The 16,507-nt window shown below is 37.5% G+C and overlaps 1 protein-coding gene across 1 annotated transcript in view; it reads left to right on the forward strand.

The window, feature by feature from the left end:
* The first annotated feature begins 13,233 nt into the window (after positions 1 to 13,233).
* The window catches only part of klhdc8a (kelch domain containing 8A), a 31,099-nt gene continuing 27,825 nt past the window's right edge, over positions 13,234 to 16,507 (forward strand). The window contains exon 1 of the mRNA XM_082155960.1: positions 13,234 to 13,374. The gene's annotated coding sequence lies outside the window, so the exon portion shown is untranslated. The remainder of the gene's footprint in view (positions 13,375 to 16,507) is intronic.

Genomic DNA, 16,507 nt, shown 5'->3' on the forward strand with positions numbered 1-16,507 from the left:
CATTTCAGAGGGCTTCATTAAAATCTGGCTTCACAGCAGTTATTCCTTGCTTCATCGATATGTTCCTCAGGCTCATTATAAAGTGTTAAATGTATTGACACTTCGTTAAAGTGTAATAAAACTTTATAGGAACCATAAAGAGGTAAGATGGTGGTTTGAGGATTTAATCAGCTGAAGTCCACTGCATAATTTCAGCCACAAACCAATCCAACATTATATGAATTATATTAAAAGAACGTTCTAGTAAGTTTAGCTCTATGGACTGCATATCTGATGCATGCACAGATGTAAGAAAGACAGAGTGATTAAGAGGAGTAAGCTTAAAAACACATTTCTGTATGAAATAATTCATATGAGCACTTTACCAAAAATACAAGTTGCACATTTGCAGTGCCTTGCCCATAGACTTCCACTGTGAGTGCAATACTGAAAAACGACACATCATGTCACAGATGAGTTACATAGAGCTGGTTTTGAAACAATTCATTTTTATCTACTAAGTACTTACAAAAGTGGAAATGAACTTTTATGGTGAGCATGTAAGAAAATATACAGTTTTGATACACTTCAGTGACACTGAAATTAGGGTTGCCAACTTTTTATCTTTTTAGAAAAATTAGTTTGAAGTAAGCCGTTTACCATGACAATTAATCACATTGTGAAGAAAAAACTAAATGCTGCATACAAAAAGAACAAACAATAGTCAAGTCTCTGCTTTACTAAATTAAGTGCTAACACACATTTGAGATGCTTTTGGCTCATTGACGTATGACTTCATTGGATTTGTTGTAAAAAAATAAATAGATGAATTTTAATATCACACACCATTATGAACATAAATCAGCTTCAACCTAGGCACATTAAAACACTGGAGAATTACGACATACATTTTTTCAAGTTCAGCTTTCAAGTGTTTTGTATTGTAGACATTTTCATTAACAGAGCAACAAATCCAGAGAAAAATGTTTCATTGAAATGCTGAAATTGGATTGTGTTTATTTATATATCAGCATACAAAACATTCTGATGTGAAAAAACTCACCTGGAAAGTTATCTGGCCTTTAGCTTCCTTGATGTTAGCATGAATATAGGTCATTTGGCAACCCTAACTGAGTAATGATTGTGATATACATGCATAATGCTGTTTGAATATAAATTTCATGAAAGCATTGTTGATTTGACATTGCATTTTGGCAGTAGCTCTAACCTGTTTTTGGCCAGTGTGTAGATAGTAATTTGGCTCGCGTATGTCAGGTCAGCTCTGAGGCTGAGAGAGCTGTTCAGTTCAGGCCGGCTCTGCTGAGAACTACTGGCAGATCTGGGCCAGCTGTGTCCATGAATACCATAGACCTCATTTCTCTATTTTATCGCACAGGCCATCAAAAACGCCCGAAGTGTGCAGTGTGTGTGTCAGAGAGACACACACACAGAGAGAGAAACATCGAATAGAGTGTTAAGGTGAAAATACAGCAGTGTAATCAATGCAAGAGTTTTCTTAAAGGAACGGTTCACTTAAAAATTAAAATTCTGTTACTCACCCTCATTTCATTCCAAAACCATATGCTATATTTGTGTGTGTGTGTGTGTGTGTGTGTGTGTGTGTGTGTGTGTGTGTGTGTGTGTGTGTGTGTGTGTGTGTGTGTGTGTGTGTGTGTGTGTGTGAAATATTGTTAAATGCAAATTAGAGTAAAACTGAATTAGTTTGTCTTTGTTATCAGAGTGCTGCAGAGATGATGTATTTTTGTTGGCCAAAACCCGGGAAAAAGTTAGCATTTTACCACTTCCAGTTCCATCATCTCTGGAACGATGCCTGAAAAAGGGTATATGGTGAACACAAGCTAGAGGTATTTTCAGATTTTATTTTATGACGTAAAATACATTAATGTCCCCTTGTGAAAGTATTTGTCTTGAAAAAGTGCTAACAATTGGCTAAATGAGACTAGCTACAGAGGTTGCGTGGGACTTTAAACATCAGCAGCCGAACGGGCCAACTCATCAACTCACTAGTTCGCTTTTTACAGCCACGTTGTGTTTATAATCACGCTCTTGAAAACGTAATTATTGCTCAAACTTTCAAGGACATAAAAAAATAAAAATAAAAAAAAAGCCTGAAAGAATCAGAGGTTTAATGATGGTGACGGTAAAGTCATGTGACCGTGGTGCAGTTCGTTTATAGCGTACATTTAGCTTTTGACTTCTGCCAATTGTATTTAGGCTTCAAAGTTCATAAAAGTTGTGTTCATTTGATTATCACGATAAACAGTGCAAGAATCATAAACTTTTGTTGGTGACAGAGTTTATTTTCCAAAATAATCCAAAAGCGTAAGTCATGACTGCAGGACTCTATTAGCTTACCAAATCTGACCCATTCCTTATGATTCCCACAATGCAACATGCATTAAGATACATGAACACGCCAAATATAAGAGGACCTCAACCAAAACCTCTCAAGCTGATTTCCTTATAATCTCTTTTAAGCATTCTTCGATAACCACAGATATAAACTAGCACTTTACCCATTAATGGCCTTGTTGATCAGTTACTGGTGTGTTCTGCGCCAGCCATTAGCTGTGCTAGCCGAGTTTGTGTCTATGCAGTGGGTGGGCTGATTGTTAAAAACTCCCATCCTTTTTAACAATGAAATATTCAGTTATCTAATTACAGAGAAACTTAGTGTCTGGATGGCGGCCTTATTTCTCACAGCACGGTGGCGTTTGTCTGATGAGGTGCTTCCTGTCGTTCTTTACTCGGCTCACGCTGATAGCGTCGCGCTGACGGGAGGAAGACACACCTGACAGGAGTTTCACGGAGGGGACATGGTGTGCTGGAGGATGGATGTGTGTGGGTATGTTGGCTGGGGGATGAGCGGTCGTGCTCCAGTTGGCACACCTTGCATCGCATTACATTTCCGCCCACGTCGAAAAGCCACCCGAGGGGAAAACCGAAGGCGAGCGTGGAGGGAAAAAAAGAGCGCGAGAACAAACGACTGGGTTGTTTGGATCCGGTTGACGGCCTCGACGTATCACGTTTGCGGTGTCTGATCTAAATGTGGAGAAAAATGGGGAGGCCTCATGCAACCCCTTATTACTCTGTCACTTACCATTAAACATGAATAAACAGCTTGGGCTTCCCGCATCACCCAGGCTTTTTATTTCACTGGCTTTTTAATGAGAGTAAAATTGCATCCATTGCCGAATGTGCCTCTGTAATTTCAAGTGCATTAAAGGGGGGGAAACACTCTTCGAATCTGTTCTGCAATGTTCCCTGCACGTAGGAATTATTTGATTATGAAAAGTTGCTCAAATGTTTACAGAATAAAATTAGATTTCGGATGGGCTGCTGACGCAGAAAGTTGTCTTTGATCAGCGAGGAGATGTTTGCTGTTGGTTCAGCTGGTGTGCATCAAAGTCAAGCTGCTCTGGGATCAACACGTACCTTGTAGCTATAATCAAATTATGGCCAACAAAACAGAGAATCAACATGCTGTAATGTAGTTTAGTGTGCGTAAACACAAATTAAATGAGTCATAAAAAGTGTTGGCTACCTCAGGTTTGTACAACCATTCCTATCTATAGTAGCCTATATTTCAAATTAATTTGATTGTGTCAATTATAGTAAAAAATGATTGTACAAAAATCTGCTTATTTTTGCGTTGCTTTTCTATATAAATTTGAGCATGTACATTTTTACACGGGGGTTCCGAGTATGAAAATGCATAGAATACCTAAAATGTGCAATAAAAAGCAGAGTACTGCATGCAATATCAAGATGTATCAAATGAGCTCAAATTGAACAGTGAGATAAAGAAAATCAAATGTGATTTTTAGTATCTCTTTTACCACTCGTTTGTTAATCGGACTGCCAGGAAGGAAAGACATTTTTACTCCAAAATGTAAAAAAAACTTTTAATTTCAAAATTGAGAACTAGACGCCACTTACATGCAACATGATGTGGTCATGTGTCAACGGTTTAGCAAATGACCGTGTGAAACATTTAGCATAAAATAATTTGTAAAGTGTTTGGCAAAGAAATGGATATGTAAATGTTGATATGTTTGGTCTTGGTGGAATAGATCTGCTACACTGCTGCTGCTGCAGGGCAAGTACGGGACTTGCTACTGCCAATACACACACGACACACTACTGTGAGCAAGACATGCTGCTGCTGTACAATATAGCATACATGAATTACCCATAGCAGATTTATACAGGTGGAGCTGGGGAAGATGGGGAGTTTCTTAAAGCGTGCTGTGCAAGTATTTGAAGGTTGAGCTGCGAGCTCATTGGCTACAGCAGGAACCAATCAGCTGTGCCCTATAGAGAACAATGTGATTGCAAGCAGATTGAGTAAAGGACCAGCCTGCGCCATCTAGAGTTTCATGACAGAAATTTGTATGACTAAAATGAGAAGACATGTTGTCCAATCTAAAAACAATCTTAATCAAAGAATGTTTTCTTGGATGGAACTATCCTGCTTGTCAGCTTGTCACTGTAGATGCGTCTCTTTTTTTACCTCATCGTTTGACATCCTTCATGCAGAAGCAAAGTTAGCTGTTCAAAAGCTTGTTTGGGTGCTTTATTAAAAACAAATCTCTCCCTATTGACAGACCCCAGCAATTAAGCTCTACACGGCTTAGCAGAGTAACGCTACAGCATCCAGAAGCGAAGAGAGAGAGCAAACAGTAAACAAAAGTGACTGTTTGCTTGTGTATATTACTGAAATGCACTTCAGATAAAGGGTTAGATCACCAATGGGATGGACATATGTTATCATCAAAAAATACAGCAACCATAAGGGCTTTGAGATAAAATAAAACGGACATTTTCAAAACAAATTCCTCAATAAGAACTGGAAGATGTGCACGAATGGGATGGAAATGCAAAGCTTGTGTTTGTTGAGTTAGTCAAGTTTATTTTTCAAAGATTTTAAGATTTGTTCCAACTACTTTATATTGTTTAAAGTCAACATGAAATAAAAATGTACACATCAATTCAACTAATTGAATTAATGTGTACATTTGTGTAATAACTATACACATTAACTTGACTAATTCAACACATTTGTGTCTTATGAATTGTACACAACGTTATTCCGAAGAATAACATTGCAATCTCGCATTCAGGTCCATTTATAATGTGAACACCATCATTTCACAATCCAATCAATTTCCAATTGATAAAATCCACTACATATTCTCTCATTGCATATCTTGTTTTAACTTATAAACGCTTCATGTTACAGAAGTAAAATGGGTTGTGCATGCTGTTCATCGCAATATGAACCAATATTCAAGTTCTAAACTTATATAATGTTTTGTAAATACAATAATTTGAAAAGATCATGCATTTGGTGTCTTGATGTTTATTGTACAACCTGCAAGCAAACCAGTTAAGAATAAGTGTTCTGGATATAACAATTTCTTTCAAAAATTAAACAAGACTGTTCTGATGACTGGATTTCTGTTTTCTCTGATGCATGTTTTGCCTTAAAAAGACTGTCAAGTCTTTGTTGCAGTGCTCTATATATTGTGTAATATGCTAATTTTATACAGCAGTGCAAGTTCTAACCCACCCATAACATCCTTAAATCAGTGGCTCATGTACTCAGATGGCAGCCAAGCGCTCAGTTACATTTTAGTTTGTAATCAAGCTGGTTTCATCCAAATAGAAACACTTATCTGAGCATCAAGATTCAGCCGCCCCAGCCCATCAGCCCTCACCACAAATGAGTTTAATCAGTGTGCTAATTATGTCATTTGGTACATTTAACTCAGTGTGAAACTTTGGGCTTTATTGTGTAACAATCTATTGTTCCTCTCTGTAATTTAAAAGTGGTGAGCTAATGTCATGCTTAGTACAAGATTCCTTTGTTTGGCATGCCTTCAAACGAGAGATCTGTCTCATTTTGTGTTATCTCAAGACACTTTCAAAAGCATCTTTGTGAGCTGAAATATGGTTATGAAGTGAGCAGTGAAACAGTGCCACCTTTTGACTAATGGCAGCATCACGGTCCTTCTTGAGGGTTTGAATGTTCAATTCCATATATTCCATCTCAAAGAAAGGGCTTGGCTTCAGGTCAGATGGGAACCACTGCCAGATATGAGATGAAAAGCAACCCCCGTCCCAATGGAAGACCGACAATAGTTGCATGAAGATGTGTTTTATTACAATATTGACTGACCTGGTTCTCCTATGAATAAATAATAACCCAAGATGTTCAAAACCTCACAGAGGTGTTTGATTAATTTTCTAAGCCAGATAATCCTTCTAGCCTTTCAGAACAGCCAATAATCAGGTTTTATGCAAAGGTTTATTTGCACATAAATTATATTTTCATGTTTTACCTTCCTCAAGATAGACCCATATATAAATGGGAAATAATAGAAGAAGGAAGTTTTATTTGAATAGCATCTAACAAAGGTAGTTGAAAAACATTTACAGTTTAAAAATAAAAACAAAAACGTCAAATACAATTCATCAAAAAAACATTTCAAACAAATACGAATTAAATAATTAAAGGCGGATAAAGAAGAGATATTACGAAGAAATTGGGGTAATGAATTCCTGAATTTGGGAGAATCCCACACCTATAGAAAATATATCATCCACCTATAGTAGACAGCCGGAATCTAGGAACTGACAATAGGCCAAGTTCAGATGATCTTTGTAAGATGATATAGAGGTGCAAGACTATTTAAAGCCTTAAAGGTAAACAGGAGTGCCTTAAAATGAATGGGTGATGCAACAGGTAACCAGTGAAGATCATGGAGAAGGGGAGTTATGTGAATGCTACATCTAGTCGAGGTGAGGACTCTCGCGGCTGCATTCTGTAAACACTGTAGCCTTTTAATATGTTTTTTTGGTAAGTCCATTAACAAGGCATTGCAGTAGTCCAAACGAAAAGATAGTGCATGAACAAATTTCTGCATCAGCCAGACTGAGGGAGGAGTGGAGACATGCAAAATTATGCAGGTGATAAAAAGAGTTTTTAACAACAAAAGCAATATGAGAAACAAAGGAAAGAGAGGAAGCAAATAAAACACCAAGATTATGTACTGGGGAGAAGGGTTTAACAAGAACCCCAACTACGGTCAAAGGACAGGTCCATTTTATTTACAGGTATGGTGGAGCTGATGAGCATTATTTCGGTTTTGCTGTCATTTAGTTTAAGAAAGTTCAGGGACATCCAGTGTTTGATTTCTCTAATAATAAATACATGCATTGAGTGAGTCAGGCACAGATGAAATGTCAGAAGAGGTGGTAAGATATATTTGGACATCATCAGCATAACCATTTAACCAAATCCATTGCATATGATATCACCAAGTGGCTGCATGTAGATGATAAAAAGTAACGGACCAAGAACTGAGCCCTGAGGAACACCCTGTGTCAGTGGAATTGTGGTGGACTTATACCTTTGCATGGTGATATAGTACTTTCTGTCAGTGAGATAAGAAGTGAAACAGGAAAGAGCAGAACTCTTGATATCAGAAAGACGGGAAATGAGAATATCATGACAGATTGTATCAAATGCTGAACTTAGATCAAGGAGAATTAGGATGTTTGTAAACCCAGAATGAAGGATATCATGGTAGTTATTTATTTATAGGTACTTTTTTTTTTTCATCTCAAAACGATGCAGCCAAATCCTCCAGCACTTGCACTTTCAGAGATTTTGACAGTCCATATACACATATAGTAATGATTTAGTATATTTTAAATTACCATGGTACCGAAGTATTATATGTTATGTTCACGGACCATTGTATTCTTAAGGTACTCTTCCAATTTCTAAAAAACAACCTATTCCCTTGGTGTCATGTCCAAAAAACCATGGTAATACTATGAAGATTATTGGTGAACTTCTGACTCTGAACATCAAAACGCATCCTTTCTAATTTCTTGTGTCTGTGTATAGTGCAAAAGAGCAGAGCAATTTGATGCTAAAAATATTGATTTCACACATACTGATTGGCATACTAAATGATTTGTTGAGTATTGATCATGTTGTCATTTGTCTGTCCACACTGATGACCCAAATTGTGTTTTTGTCCATATCGCACAGCCCTAATTTTTAGCCACTACATAGTATAGTTTTCAAACTATAATTGTCTCTACACATTAACTTGGGATAAGAGTTATTTAGAGTTTAACTTAAACAAAAGAGCGTATATCTAATAGCCATCATGACTCGTCCGTAATTATAATGGGAGCGTTTTGTTTGGTGGCGTCACGCGCTTGAGGTGTAAATAGTTTGGTTAATTATAATGTGAGCAGATTTGTCACGTCACGTTGTGCCACACACTTGCCTCGCCGACACGCAGTGTTTCGCTCGATGAGACCCTGCTTCTCCTCAACCTGGCTGCATCCAACCTGTTCCTCTCGCTTCTTTCTGTAGCCTTTGGCATCACTCAAACGCTGCTGAATAACTAACTCGCTCTTCACCTTTATTCATGAGGCGTTTCATCTCTTCTCTTCAAGTGTCAGTTTCTTCACAGCTGTCTGGACAGGTTTTATGGAAGTCCAGGGTCCCACAGACAGCTCTGGCTGAAATATTTCTTACCGTGTGTTGTTGGGAGCGTTGTAATGAATGGTGCCATTCAAAATCAAAATGCCATAAAGGAAAGAGATGAGAGCTGGAGAGATTGAAACGGCCCAGGTGACCGACTCCAGACTGCTCTGCCCTTGCAAAACTTTACAATGGTAAGTATTGTTTTGCTAAGATACACCTTACAAAAAGTGCTGTGGTGGTGTGGTAGATTAGATTTTGATACCATGATACTTTGAAAAAGACCATATATCTGCTCATAAATGCTAATGCACATCAATAGGCCTACAACAAAAACATTCTTGGTGTTATCATGGTAAGCATAATTTAAATGGTACTGTGATAGTTTATATCACTGTGTGGTACTCTGGTATATACCATGTTTAACATACTCGTATACAAGAATAAAATAACTGTCATGGTGTTCTTAGAAGTATTTTGAAGTACCATGCATGGTATATACAAAGTGCTGTGATATAACCACAGTCACTGTATACATCTTTTATAAGGGTATATTTACAAAGTACTCAAGGATATTTTAACCTCTTCTTCAAAAATATCATGGTATTACCATGGTAAGCATAATGTTGGTACAATGATAGTTGATACCATGGTGCTTTAGCCTACCCTGTACAATATTTCTGAATTATTACCATATTCATGTACAATGGTAACTTACAAAAAGGTATCAGAAGTTAGCATGGTATTGTAACTTGGAATACTATGTAAATGCCATGGTACATGAATTTCAGTATTTCAACATATATTAAAGTACCATGGTATTGCCACAGTACATTTGTTTATACGTCAAGTTTAATCAAAAATACAATGGTATATTACATGTGCAAACAAACAGTATATCCATGCTACTGTATATATCCAAAAGCATCGTATTATCATAGTACCTTGTTAAACAAATAAACATGCTCATACCATCGTACTTTTTTTTATAAGGTTGGGCTGTTAATGGTTTCCTGGAATTTATAATAAAAACTGGTTTGTTGACATTTCATATTATAAAGACAAATATATTTCATGTCATATTGACATTTCAATCAATACGAGACAAATGTTTATGCTGTTCATGTACTGGTAAAAGCCACAACAGCATGACTAAAGACTTGAATTCATAGGATGAATTATTCCTAAACATAACTGCAAACAATCTATAAATAAAACACAATAATTCTGTTTTAATTACCCACAGATTATGTTAAGTCTAGCTCTAATTTATAGCCTTGCAACAGGCGAAAAAAAGGTGTTCTTTACTGCAACAAGAACAAAAAAAAGCATCATATCTAGGTCTTGTTGTTATTCTGTAACGTGTCCCAGTTATGGCAAAATGGCCTATTTGTGTACGACAATATCTCACTCGAACATCCCACTCCTAATGGCTGTTTTATTTTAAACAATGCGTCTCGGTCCCTAGGCGTACTATTATCAGTGAGTGGAGTCTTCAAGGGGAACGCTCGATGTGACGGCGCGTGGGAGGCCAACTCCAGCTCCACTCATCTGTCACCTCATAAGGGTTTCCATGGGAACCAAAGAGCGCATAGCAAAGTAATGAGGCAGCCCATAATTGTTCACCGTGACCTTGCTGATCCCATCAAGGTTGTATCCCTTGCCTCGGCGCTACGTGTTTGCGCAAATGTTAATGCAAAACCATCTGAGACAGATAAGATGCAGCCCCATGTTTAGGCCGTTTGAGTGAGGCTGGACTTAATCGGTTTTACAATCTAGCCGACATATAGAGTATCATCCAGGGGATGAATCATCACGCTTATGTCCGCCATAACCCGATTAACACGGGGGCTTGAACGCTGCAATTTTACAATTACGCCAACAGCCTCTTAGAAACTGCCCTTCCATGTGTGTCTTATTTATCCATTTTGGCTCTTCTGATTGGCTTGTTTTTCTTCAGACGATCACCTCCTTCCCTCAAATCTGTGTTCGGATGCAGGACTTGTCACTGTCTGTGTTTACCTGCCTCTCTTGAGATATGACAGGTGGCTGAAATGCACTGTGGGATCAGCCATCAGTTGCTAAACTGTCGTCAGCTTTTTCCGGATAGAATTTGGAAAGACGATTTGAGGTGAAACAGGACGCTGTGTTTTCTGTCAGAATTACATCGATTTCCTGCAGGTTGCGTGTAACACTTTAGGAACTTGTAGGATATTAGGAAGCCATCATTATAGATAAGGTTCAAGTGTTCGCAAAATGCATCATCATCATCATCATTTTTTTCTCTTCCTTTTCATATTTTGGCCAAGAGCTGCTGTTCGTCAATGGTGTGTGAAACTCCAGCGCTAACCTAATTAAGGCACATTTAAAATGATTGCAGTGTATTTGCCAAGACTTCGTATTTGTTTATCCAGAATAATTGGTTCTAATGGTGATGTTTCCACAGTTGTTGAAGCAACTGAAGTTTTTGAAATGTAAATGAAATGCGCATGAGTCTTATGTTTTCAGGAGGAGCATTTTCTCTGCATCTAACTAATATCTTCAAAGAGTCAAAATGTACCTGCTGTTTAGAACATAAGACACTATAAAAAATGAGCAAAAATAGTTCTGCAGCTACTTAAAATTCTATTACTCTTGAGTGAATTGAACTTGTGAACTTGTAACCCAATTTAGATTTAGATTTAACGGTATAAATTTCCATATTCATCTGCTTTAACTTAGGAATTTACAAGTCCAACAGATAAAAGAAAATTCACATACCTCTTTAATATCGCACTTGTTTTTCTTGATGCTGAGAAAAAGACCTTAGTAAACTCATGCGTCTCTAGAGTTTCAGAACAGATCTCATTATGTCACATACTGTGCTCAGATTTGCAAGTTTGCAGTCAAAAGTCAGAGATTTTAATATGAATGTTTTTCATCAAAGTCTCCCAAAAGTAAATAATCAAAGTATGCTATATCTACATTCATTTTATAGCTCTATACTCTTACTGTACACTACTGTTCAAAAGATTTGGTGCTTCAAGAAACATTTCTTATTATCAAACAGTTGTCCTGCTTACTATTTTAGTGGAAACTGTGATGCTTTTTTTCCCCTTCATGCCTTAAAATAGCTTGAATGTAACTCTAAACCCTTGCCTCATTTAGTATACGCGGTTCTATGAATATGCAAATTAGCCCCGCCTCCACTCACTCACAGCAGCTCAGAGATCCACTGGTTGACGATCACTCGTTGATCTGATTGGTTACAAGGTAGTTTCTGATGTCAGAAACACCAGCGATTTCAATCCGTGTTTTTGAGACTGTCTTTGGTTCACTGCAGTTTTAAAGAGAAAATACTAAGCAATGGTGTCGACTTATGAATTTGCACATGGTTTGTCTTAAATCATATTAAAAACACCACATAGACACAAACAACATTAAAAGTTGGATTTTCACCACAAGGGGACTTTAAGAGAAACATCTGAATCAGGTGTGATACTGAGAACTCGGTCTTTTACACTGTGAAAACACACTTCCCTCTGGGTAAAAATGTCTTCATTGTCCTGCATTTTAAAAGGAAAGTCTGACAATGTCACTCTGCGTCCTTCACTCACAAAAGCTTTGGATAAAGAACAATGTCTTCTGAATGTCTATTTTTCTTCAAACGCTAGATTACGAGTAAGAGTGTGATAAAGCGTCATAGGTTAAAACTACAACAGAGATCTTCACAGATTGCTTAGAATGAATGTCAGAACTTGAAGGATGACTTTGTACTTAAAGGAAATGACAAAAAAAAGTGTTTGTGTCAGAGTGTTTTGGGAATCAACAATCCTCACACATTTGTTTTGGTTTAAATAGAACCTGAGATTTTTAAATTTTCTCAAGAAAATGTGAGTCTATAAACCTATTTTATCATAAGTTTGATTATGTAAAAATTTAAGAATTAGCAAGACACAAATTGAGACACAGATACCATGCAGCGAAGTTTCTACTTACATTGCTGGAAGAATGTTTGTTCATAATTTTGAGAGAACATTGCCAGAGCATTAGCTAAATTCTGAGAATGTTCCCTGTTAGCTGGGATGGTGTGGGAATACTAGTTTTTACATATTAGCAACAGTAATAGTGACGCTTGGTTTGGCAAAAACCACTGTCTATACTAAAGGTTGAAGGTAAATAAATACAGTTAGCATGTGAACCGTTGCAACCTTTTACTAATGGAGACAGAAAATCATTGGTGAGTGATGAAGCAAAAGGCCAATATAAAAGAGAAAAATGCTAATATGATGTTTCCTTGCTAAAATATCCAGGTAGCTTGCACCATATCGGATTTTACAGCAGAGTTAGCATGATATGAATAGCAATGTAAGGCTTTTTGGAACCGAAACCGTTTAGCATGCATGAACATTTCAAACCAATGTTCTACTTAGTGAATGTTTAGTGCTTTCTCTCCATCAATATCAGTCACAAAAATGACAAAGAGGCCATTCAATCTGCTTGCTTGTCTTGGATTGTTGTGGTTAGCCACTTCACATGGCTGTAACTGTGGGAGATATTGACAATAGTGTAGTATATACCTGTGTCATATCTATCAGTCTTGAAGCACTCTTGGGAGCCGTACACCCAGCGCTCATGAGGCCAGAGTCTATTTTAAGGTCTCATTTCATCTTGGTCCTGCAGCGGCTGAGATTTGTACCAATTAAGGTGATAAAGACAACAGGCTGCCATATTTCTCTCCGCACCAAGGCTGGAAAATTGGGGCGGAAAGATCGGGCGAGTGAGAATCCTTGAGAGACCGCTATGATGAATACTCTTCTACATCCACAGGGCAGTGCTGGGTAGCAAAATGGCATGCTGACCTTTCTCGCAAGATCGTTTTGCTGGTAAGATTCATTTACTAAAATCCCAGTTTACGCATTAATGCTGCATGGGGGCACATTTTCTCTTCTTATTGCCTGCTCTTTGAGTGGACTCAGCTGGTGAGCTTCTCCATCCACTCAGTTAGGGCTTAATTCGATGTGTTATCAGAGCTCCAGTAACCGGTTTGTTGCCAGAGATATGAAGCAGACCCATGCTGTGATGGATGCGTTTTAGTGAATTTAAAGAGCTCACAGTTCTGTCAGTGGCTTGAAATCGCTCTTTCACGCTGCTGTCCTTGACCTGGCTTATATTTTCATTATAAGCCTCTTGACAAAAGGCACTGTAAATGAAATAAAGCCCAAGTCACTGATCTGATACTGATGAAAGGTGAATGAGTCATTGTCAGATCAGGCCAAGTAATGAATGATGAATATTTATTTAATGTTTAGAAATACTATTCTGGGAATATTGTGTGATTTGCATGAAATACATTCAGCTTCACAGTAGAATATACAAGATAATATCTGCATACAGGAAATTATATGTATAACCCTTTTTCCAATAGATTTTGAATGGCTTCAGTTAATCAAAACCACAGCAAAACCATCTCAGCCAAATTACCGGGTATATGAAAATGCAAGGAAACATTTTAACGCATTGACCTTTGACCTTTACTGCTAATAATTTTGCTCATTTTCTGCTTTTGAACACTTGATCATTTCATTATATATATATATTTACATAAAGTTCTGATTCTACTATATATATATGCTTTGTATGTTTACTTCAAGTATCTTTAGAAAAAAAGTAATTATATTTCCTATTTTACCCTTTACTAGTGAATACACAGATACAATGTAATGTCTGTTTCATTCATACTCATAGCTGGGGGGCGCCCTTGCGCAGAAAGTCCACAAGTGAGACTCATAGGCCAGCAAAAATCAGATTTTTTGTATATTCCGATTTTATCCAGATAGGTTTTTGAAAGTCCGGACAGCAAAAAAAAAAATATATATATATACATGAAATCAGTTTTTTTTTTATCTGAGTCAAACCACATATGGAAGTGGTTTGAAATGCAATTCCAACCTGATTTTTACAGATGCCTCTCAGTCTGGATGCTCTGGCTCCTCAAATCAGATTTGAAACTGTCTTTTGTGTCACTCTAAACGCGACACAACGAGAACATCAAAACTGGTGATGGAAATGCCGGAAGTATTCATACAGTGTTCAAATGGTATGTCCGGAGATTTCGGCATTTTCCTGTGTGACGGCGGAGTTCTTGACAGGGCGCTTATTTTGAGAGCGAGATGATGCACCTCCATTATTCCTGCATTCATTTTGAAAGCCTCGTCACGTACGTGGGTACGCCACACCTACATCATTACCAAAGCAACCCATGCAGATATGTTGGTTATGTCAGTCTGGACACACAAATATTATTTCATCACTTCCAAATAATAGAGTGGACAGTCTACCTGAAAAGAGAAAAATCAGATTTGCCTGCTGTCTGAACATAGAATTCATAAAACTTATGACGTTCCAGGAAATCCCTTATATGGACAAAGGCATTCAGCTATGACTGGAGTGTAGCTGAATAAAACAGATGTGTATATATTAGTGCTGTCAAAATTAACGCATTAATGCACACAATTAATGTTTCCAGTTTAACGCATTACAAATATTTAAAGCAATTACCGCAGTATCTGTTTGTTCCGTTATAGTGTTGCAATATATGATCACGCTCTTATTCAAGAAAATCCTTTTAAACCATTCACGTGCGATAAGACACAAAAGAGAAGGCAGTGTGTTACTACTGGCGCATGCGTCTGTGAATGTGTGACACACAGAAAGCCGCTTCAGACTACGCTTGCACGGACAATGCCAAAATGCCTGTTTTGCCGGGTATCCTCACAAGCACAGTTAAATGAGTTAAATAAGTCTTAATTGAAAGCAAAGAGTTGTGAGAAAATAGGATGTGCATCAGATGTGCATCACATCTGCATCATGTGCGTCAGGTCTTAAAGGGTTAGTTCACCCAAAAATGAAAATTATGTCATTAATGACTCACCCTCATGTCGTTCCAAGCCCGTAAGACCTCCGTTCATCTTCGGAACACAGTTTAAGATATTTTAGATTTAGTCAGAGAGCTTTCTGTCCCTCCATTGAAAATATGTACGGTATACTGTCCATGTCCAGAAAGCTAATAAAGACATCATCAAAGTAGTCCATGTGACATCAGTGGGTTACTTAGAACTTTTTGAAGCAACGAAAATACATTTTGGTCCAAAAATAACAAAAACTACGACTTTATTCAGCATTGTATTCTCTTCAGGGTCTGTTGTCAATCCGCGTTCACGACTCCGCAGTGACGCTGCTGATGTAAGACGCTGCTGACATTAAAAATATATGAAAAAAAATATAGCAATACCAAAATACAAACAATGTAGAATAGCTTGAATACAGCGTGCGTCTGTAAACGAAGCTCGGGCGCGTCAGCACGTCAGCAGAGTCACTGCGGAGTCATGAACGCGGATTGACAACATACCCGGAAGAGAATACAATGCTGAATAAAGTCGTAGTTTTTGTTATTTTTGGACCAAAATGTATTTTCGTTGCTTCAAAAAGTTCTAAGTAACCCACTGATGTCACATGGACTACTTTGATGATGTCTTTATTAGCTTTCTGGATATGGACAGTATACCGTACATTTTCAATGGAGGGACAGAAAGCTCTCGGACTAAATCTAAAATATCTTAAACTGTGTTCCGAAGATGAACGGAGGTCTTACGGGCTTGGAACGACATGAGGGTGAGTCATTAATGACATAATTTTCATTTTTGGGTGAACTAACCCTTTAAAGTGACAGAAGCCTAATAAACCCGCTGCTGATGTTTGTCATTAATGTTAATCAAATAACAAAAGACAGAGAAAATCACTCACTGCTCTTTACTGAATAACGTTTGTAGCTTTAAGAAGGATTCATCTATTTTTAATAGTGCTGTCAAATCGATTAATCATGATGAATTGCACCTAAGTTTGTACTGTGTATATATAGACACACATTAATAGCTAATTTGCTTACCATTAAAATATTAAATACTATTATTTCTGCCTCATATTCTATGATATGAAACCACATCAGATCACAAAAGG

This window comes from Leuciscus leuciscus, assembly GCF_965113295.1.
Source record: "Leuciscus leuciscus genome assembly, chromosome: 23".
Classification (NCBI taxonomy): Eukaryota; Metazoa; Chordata; class Actinopteri; order Cypriniformes; family Leuciscidae; genus Leuciscus; species Leuciscus leuciscus.